Raw genomic sequence first — 8,851 nt, forward strand, 5'->3', positions numbered from 1 at the left:
CATGGGATCGCTAGGGAGCGTAGGCTACTACAGGCAAATAATTGCCAAAAGGGAAAGATAGCAAAGGATAGCTAACTACTAAAGGCGATCCTAGGGCAGGCTAGAAGGGGACTATAAGCGACCGATAAAAGTATATATATATATAAATAATCACTTGTTATAGTAGACTCTAGGAGTTTACTAGTGATAGTAACCTATAATTATAGTACTTATACCAAGTATCGCTAACTACTGTAAGAGATAACTCTAGTGTTGTTATAAACCCTTTGGCTTTACCGAATCCCTTAGACGACCTATACGCTTGTCCTGCTTAATTTACCTCTGTCTGAACCCTTTTAGAAGAAGTCTGAGTTGGGTTTGTCACAGATAGCTAGGAAATAGAGGATATAATAGTAAAGGCTAGGGTCCTATAGGGGTTACCTCTCTCCCCTATACTATTTATCTTCTATATAGCCTCCTTCTATTAGGTAATTTACTAGGCTAGCCCTATAATTAGTTTAATAGGCTTTACTAATAATATTAACCTTCTAGCCTTTAGGAGGGCTAAATAGGCTTATAACGGTTAGCTATAAAAGGCTTAGAAAGCCTATCTATAATAGGTAAAGACCTAGGGTATAGCTTTTGCCCTAGAAAAGTACAAACTTATCTACTTTAATAGGGGCTAGAAATAGTAATTATAATTACTAGAGCTTTTACAGCCTAGAGAGGGTACTATAACTATAGCCCCTTTAACGTTAGCTAGATTCCTTAGGGTCTAGCTAGACTAAAGGCTATAGTAAGGCCCCTACTATATAAAGGTAGCTAAGAAGCTAGAAACCAAGGAGTATACCCTAACTAAGCTTACTATAAACACCTAGGGCCTCAGCCTCCTATAGGTATTTAAGGTCTATACCAAATATATCTATAGTACCCTAGCTTATAGGGCCTCGAACTTCTATAAGCCTACTAAGCTAGGGGGTAAGCTAGAAGGCCCTACTAGGGAACTATCGAAGGCCTAATACAAGGCCCTTCAAGTAATTACTAGGGCCTATAAGGCTACCCCTATCTAGTGCCTCGAAACGGAAGCCTAGGTATTACCCTTTAACCTTTATCTTAATAAGAGGCTAGCCGACTTTAAAGCTAAACTCGACTAGCCACTCCTATACACTAGGGTAGGCCTAGGGGCCTCCTAGGTCCCTATAAGAGCTCTTATCTAGTAGGCCTATAATAGGCTAAGTTAGAGGTTCTAGAAGAGAAGGGCTAGGGCAAGGGGCTAGGAGCTAAAGCCTATAGCCCTAGAGGTAGTAAGGTTAATAGTCTGGTAATAGGTTTAGGAGGGTTATAGAGGGGGTTAACCCCCCCTATAGACCTTATAAAAAAGGCTATAGGCTATAGAACTAGCTATAGTAGCTAGCTAGAGCAACCACTAGAGGGCTAACTAAGCTAGTAAGAGGATATAGTATAGGTTAGATAAGGACCCCTTATACCTAGGTTTTATAGGAGAAGGCCTATAAAGGCACTAGGGCCTAATAAAGGCCTAGAGCTCCCTACTAGTATAGGCCTATATAGGTATTATTAGCCTCTATAACTTCCTTTTTAAGGTTTAAGTCCTAGGGGTTAGTACCCCCTACTATACCTATAGCCAAGGGAGGGAAACTATAGAGTACCTAATCATATAGTACCTAAACCTACCAAGAAGCTAAACATAGGAATCCTAGGAAATATTGTTGTAAAGGGACCTAGACCTTGTTCTATAGGGTATAGGGGCCTATAACCATCGTTTGGCAAGGAAGGTTCTATAGTGGCTAATAGACCTAGGGAGGCTCCTAGAATACTACCTTATAAGGAGGCTAGACTAGGAGGGAAGGCCTCTATAGGGCTACTCTAGCCACTTCTCCTTTTCTTTATAGTATATTAGTACTCTTAATTAGGCGTTAGAGGTAGGATAGAGGTTTTTATCCGGCCTATTAGGTACGGTTTCCTTTATATATAACTAGAGAGGTTCTAGCATGCTTATTAGTATAATAGCATAGGACTAATAATAATAATGATAATAATATAAACCTCTATAACCTAGGAGCTATTTCTTCCCTATTATCATCAGACTATAGTCCCTTCATATATATATTATCTATGTAAACGTAGTAGGTATCTAGAATCAAGTTCTAGAAGATCTAGGTCATTAATATTAATTATATATATATTAGTTATATACCAAATTTAGCTACTAAATCTCTACTAATTTAAACCCCTAAATATATACTACTAAGATATTAATATTATAAGCTAGTTTACTGCAAATTCCTCTTTTCTTATAATATACAAAGTCTACTCTACCTTTTTAACGATAGCTAACTTAAATCTTGATTAAGAACGCCGTATCTAAGCTATAATCCGAGTACTCGAATAGAAAGATATCCCTAGTATTTAACAAGCTACTATCCTCTTTAGAGTCCCCTAATCAACGCTTATAGACCGTCTTTCTAGTCAGTATAAGAGTATTCGAGCTTCTAGAGAGCCATAATAACGCCTATTAAATATAGAAGAAGCTTGCCTTATTCGAGCTATCTACTAACTTAATACCTAGGGCTAGCTAATGTCTATCTTGGCTATAAAAAATCTAGCTAGCTAACTCCTCTTTATAAAGAAGGATATAAAACCTCTTAGAAAGTGCTAGTATTCTAACTTTCTTATATACCATCTAGAGGTTTAAACGTAATACTCTTATATATTAGATTAGTCCTAGAAAGATGCCCTTGATTACTGAACTTTAGAGTGATAGTTTAAACTCTTCTAGATTACCTAGCTTATATATAATATTATTAATAATAATATTGATAATATAGATAAGAAGGGCTATATAAAGGGTATTAGGGATATTTTAATAGTTATTATACCTTATAATATAAGGTATAAAAGCTAAACTCTATTTAGCCTACTAATTATAAATAGGTATTAATTATTAAGTATATTAATATTAATAATTATATTTTACCCCTAGTTATAATCTTTAAAGGTATTTAAATTAAAGAATTATAAATTCCTTAAGACCTTAACCTATGTATTATTATTTAAGTTAGTCTAAATAGTTAGATTAATTATAGTATTATAATAGAATAGATTAGGTACTTTAAATAATATATAGTACCTTAAATAGTTAGTTAGAATTATCTTCTTCTTCTAGATAGCTATATAAGTTATATATTACTATAGTTTATTAAATTATATACCTCCTATAATATTATCTCCCTCTACTTCTTACTATACTTAACCTATATACTATAACCCCTAGATATTAATATCTTTAGCCCTCTAATATAGTAATATTACTAACTTATTATAGAAATTACTCTCGTTAATATAATATAATTTAATAACTACTAGTTCCTTAACTTTTACTCCAAGGTATATAAAATAATATAGACGAACATTACTAGTATATAGAAAGAGGCTAGGCTAATTCCATTTCACCTAATAAAGGTTCTTAACCTCTAAAAGTCTAATATAGATATACTAGAAAAGGAGGTATCTTTCTATTCTAATAGTAGAGAGACACTCTTTTCGTTTAATAGCCTTATAGAGGAACTATCTAGAGTTTATAATAGCCTATTAAAGAAGGCAATTACCTATCTAAAATAAGACTTTCTAACCTTATAAGTAAATAATCTTATACTAAATATTCTAAACTAGGGGCTTATTAAGAAAAGGACTAATAGTTAGAAAAAGACTGCCAAAAAGCACTTTTACAAGGTATATATACTTATAATTATAGCCATCTAAGAAAGGATAGATAAGAGAGCTACCTAGTGGTTAGTGCTAACTAATTAGTTCAGGACTACCTACCTGTCTCCCGACAGGTAGGGCCAAAACCCCCGGACATGCCAATATAGCCGGACACATCGCTATCAAATTTCCCATATAATTACATCTTTACAAAAGGTGCCATCAAGTTCAATTACCATTGCAATAACAGCCTCAAATAGCGGTAAATAGTTCAATTGTAAACTAGGCTCTGAAAAGCTTAAAAACGTAGTAAAATTCAATTCTACCCGGTTATAACTAGTCAAACAACAGGTCATATGACTTACCTTCGTCTCTCTCTCCCTCTATATTATACCCCCTATCCCTATCACACTTAACGCTCTTAATTATAGTAGTACCTTCTCTTATACCTTCTCTTTTAGCCTCCTAGTAATGGTTATTATCTTCTATCTCTAGTATTGCTACTATAGACTTATAGGCTTATTACTTCTTAAACCTCCTAATATCCTTGATAATAGCTATATATAGAGACTCCTTCTTAACCTTAGATAGAGATAGTGACTCGATATACTCTTCCTACCTATCTTTACTATCTATAAAGTTAAATCTGTTATTATCACTATCGTCAATTGACATTGTAGTCGTACCGCTAATCTATATCCTAGGACGTTTAGAGGATAAGAGTTTGACTTCTAATAATGGTTTCTTAGCTAACTAGGGGATTAGGACTTCTTTTCTATCTCTAAAGTCGAAAAATGCCAGTGGCTAACGCTCCTTTAGTAGAACCTAGAGAGGGTCGTTATCGTCAAGAGGAAGATAGTTATTCTTATTAGTCTTTTCTAGGAATTTGGTAAAGGTTACTATATAAAGGCAACTATTATAGGCCTAGGCTACACCTAGGCTAGACAATGCCTAGGCTTTACCTAGGTATGGAATAGACCTACTCTACCCTACCTACCCTGCCTTACAAGTCCGTAGAGCGTTTGTTACTCGTTCGTAACTCGTCCGGTAGATATACGGCCAAGGCCCGGTTAGGGCCTGACCTAGAGCCTAACCAGGCCCTACCTAGGTTATATATATATATATATTAGTTAAAAGGTACTCCTCTATATAACTCTTATATTCTTCTTCTTTTTACTCTCTATAGTAGTTAAATAGAATATTAATACTTATCTATAGATGCTATAAGGCTAGTATATTATATTTTAACTATCTTCTTAGTAGTAATAACTCTCTAAGAGAGTTATTAATAATATAGTTATAGTAGATTTAAGAATATATAGGCCCTTAGGCCTAGTAGAATTATAGGAGCTTGTCTACTCCCTTTAAGTAATGGTAAAATAGTAGAATACTACGATCGATACCCTCTAGGTATCTTAAACCTAACCTATCCTAACCCCTAAGTTAGCTAGGGTACCTTTTAAAGCTTAGTAGCCGTAATAGAAGTACATCCTAACTAGATAACCTTTTAATAGTAAAAAGGAACTCTTTATAGTATAGAAGAATATAATAAAATATATCCTTATAGCTAATAGAGATTATATTAGCTCTAATTATAACTAATAGGTCTTTATCTAGGGAAACCTTATATACTAGGTATAGACCTAAGTTATAGCCTATTACGAATCTATAGGCCTAAAAGTTAGATATAACCTAACCTAGTTCCTCTAATATCTCGAGAGTATCTTTTCTAACCCCTATAAGAAGATAGTAACCTTATTAAAACTAGAATTCTTATAATAAAGAGATAATAAACCGTTTACTACCTTTACTATTTAATTTGAGGCTAAGCTATTAAAGGTAGGTAGCCTCCTTTAGAGTAATAAATTATACCTAATTAAATTATAATAATACCTTTCTCTAAAACTTAAATATATAGTAGTCAGATAAGGAAATCCTTAGGATAATTATATAATAGTAGTTAAGAAATATTATAAGATTACTATAGATCTTAAGACTCTTTAGTTTAATAATAAATATTAGTAAATATAAAGGTAGTAGGTAATACCTAAACTATAGAGAGAGAAGGATATAGATAGAGATATACTAATGATTAGAATTAACTTATTATATATTAACCTATAGAAGAAGGGACCTAATAAAGATAGGATAAGAAAGTATAAAGGTAATACCTTATAGGTAAAATAGGTTAATTTAAAAGTATATATAGCTTAATAGGTAGTTAGAATATATATCTAATATAGGTAGAAGGATTACTTTATTATTAAATATAACTTTACCCTTACTTTAAGGCTAATATAGTAAAACTAATTAAAAACTGATATTAATATTTTAGAGGCTAAAGATTAGAAGGAAGATAATAATCCATCTAATAAAGAAGATAGGGAGTAGGGAAAAGAGTAGCCCTTAAGTAAAGTCTTATAAGGGGGCTAGAAGATTATAACTATTTAGAAGACAAGTTTATAGAGATTAGTAAAAGAATAGATAGACTTCTTTTTCTTATTCTAATCTTCCTTAACTTTACTAGCTTTATAAATACCTAAGTAGATAGTAGATATTCTAATTATAATACTATTAGTAAGAGAATATATTAGAAGCTTAGAATTAAATAGATTAATTTACCTATTATATATATCCTTAGGACTATAACTAGGTTATAACTAAATTAGAAGATTACTTAGATAGCCTATATTATGATAGATATTAAGAGCTAGGAGAGCTAGGCTATATTTTATATAGTCCTAGGACTTATATATAATATTATATTAGGCCTCTTATAGATAGAATATTAGGAAGTTATACTATATATATATATAGGTATTCTTAAGATTAGAATATAATTAGGATTACTTATTTATAAGATCTCTTTATAGCTAAGATAGATAGGAATCTCCTAAATAATAGGTATAATCTTTCTAGATATAATATAGAGGGTATAGAAAAAGAAGACTTTTAATACCTTCCTAGTTACTAGTATCTAGGAGATGATAACTATCCTAGAATTAAGATACTAATTTGATAGAGATAGCTTAGGAAATAGGGGTACCTAATCTAAACCTAATATAGAGTTAAAGGTTACTTTATTAGATAAACTTTATAACTTTACTAACCTTTTTAATAAAGAGAAAGCTAATAGACTTCCCTTATATCATGGTATAGCTAACTATTATATTAAATTAAAGGAAGGCCTAGATAAAAAGATTCTTAAACTCTTTTAAGGGCCTATCTATAATATATTATAAGATTATTTATTAGAAGTCTAAAAGTAAGTTATTAATTCACTAGATAAGGGATAGATCTAAGCTAGCTCTTCCTTAGATATTACCTTTATCCTCTTAATAAGGAAAGTAAATAGGGGATAAAGGTTCTATATTAACTATTAAATATTAAATAATATTATAAAATAAAATTAGTACCTCTTTTTACTTATTAAGGAGATACTTTACTCCCTAGCTAGAGCTAAATAATTTATAAAGTTTAATATCTGGGTAGCCTTTTACTATATTAGATTATAGAGGGCTATAAGTATTTAATGATATTTTAGACCTACTTTAGCCTCTTTAAATAGCTTATCTACCTATTTAGATTTATAGGTATATTTATAACTTTCTAATAATATATTAATAATATTTTTAGCCTAATATTTAGAGACTTTATAATAATATATCTTAATAATATCTTAATCTATACTTTAAATAGTAAAAAAGATTATATAAGGTAGGTAAAGGATATACTCTAAAGGCTATAGAAAGTAGGACTTATATTAGATCTTAGGAAGTATATATTTACTATAAAAGAAGTTAAATATCTTAGCTATATCATAGAGATAAAGGCTTAGGTTTGCCTAGACCTTGAAAAGCTAGTTACTATCTATAAGTAGAAGGTACTATATAAGGTTTAGAAAGTATAGAGTTCCCTAGGGTTTATAAACTTCTATTAAGACTTTATTCCTAACTTCTCTAAGTTAACTATACCTTTAATATAGTTAATTTATAAGAATACCCTATTTTGATAGGAGACTAAGGAATAAAAGGCCTTTAAAGCTCTTAAGATAGCTTTTATATTAAAACCTATCTTAGTATAATAGGATCTTAAATAGGAGATAGTACTTAAGGTAGATTACTCTAAGATAGTATTAGGAAGGTATTTATCTTAATAAGGAGAAGATAGGGTCCTATATCTTATAATCTACTATTCTATGAAATTATCCCTAGCTAAATAGAACTATATAATCTATAATAAGGAACTACTTATAATTATCTTATATCTAAAGGCCTAGTTAGTTAAACTTCATAGTATTATTACCCTATTTTAGATTCTAACTAATTATAAAAACCTTAAATACTTTTCCTAGCCTTATTTAATTAATAAATAATAAATTTAATAGGTTAAAGTACTTTCCCTTTTTAACTTTAAACTTTATTATTAATTAGAATCATAAGCTTCCTATCTAGACGCCTTATCCTACTATAATAAGTAAGATTATCCTAAGGATATATAATATATAATATAACTCTTCCTTACTATCTAAATAGATATAATAGGTACCTTAATATTATCTAAGGTATCTTATCTACTAAAGGGGAGTACTATTTTTATGGATAGATAGCTTATAACCTTATAAGATAAGGGAGTTATTAAGGATAAATATTATATATATTAGCTCTAAGCTATCTAAGATAGAGCCTAGAAATTTCTAAAGGAGGTAAACATAGTATAGACTTAGATTATGGATTACTCCCTTAATATATAGGGTACCCTCTAGTTCTAAGGTAGACTCTAGCTTCCTATATAGGAACAACTTATAATTATTATTCTTTAGTATATCTATGACTCCCCTATATTAGGTTACCTAGGGAGGAATAGATCATTTAAAATACTTTAATAGGATAACTATTAGGACTTTATATCCCTAGATATAAAGAGATTTATAAGGAACTATTATATATATCAAAGGGCTAAGGTTTTATATTAATTATAATAAGGGCTCCTCTAGCCCCTACCTATCGCCGACCGCTTCTAGAAATAGATTTCTATTAATTTTATAGTTAATCTCCCTATATAAGACAAGAATTTACCCTAGTATCTTATGGTAATTACTAACTAGTTATTAAAGTATATCTAACTCGAAGCTATATCCTTAATAGGA

The sequence above is a fragment of the Thermothelomyces thermophilus genome, chromosome 2 (genome assembly GCF_000226095.1).
Source record: "Thermothelomyces thermophilus ATCC 42464 chromosome 2, complete sequence".
Lineage (NCBI taxonomy): Eukaryota > Fungi > Ascomycota > Sordariomycetes > Sordariales > Chaetomiaceae > Thermothelomyces > Thermothelomyces thermophilus.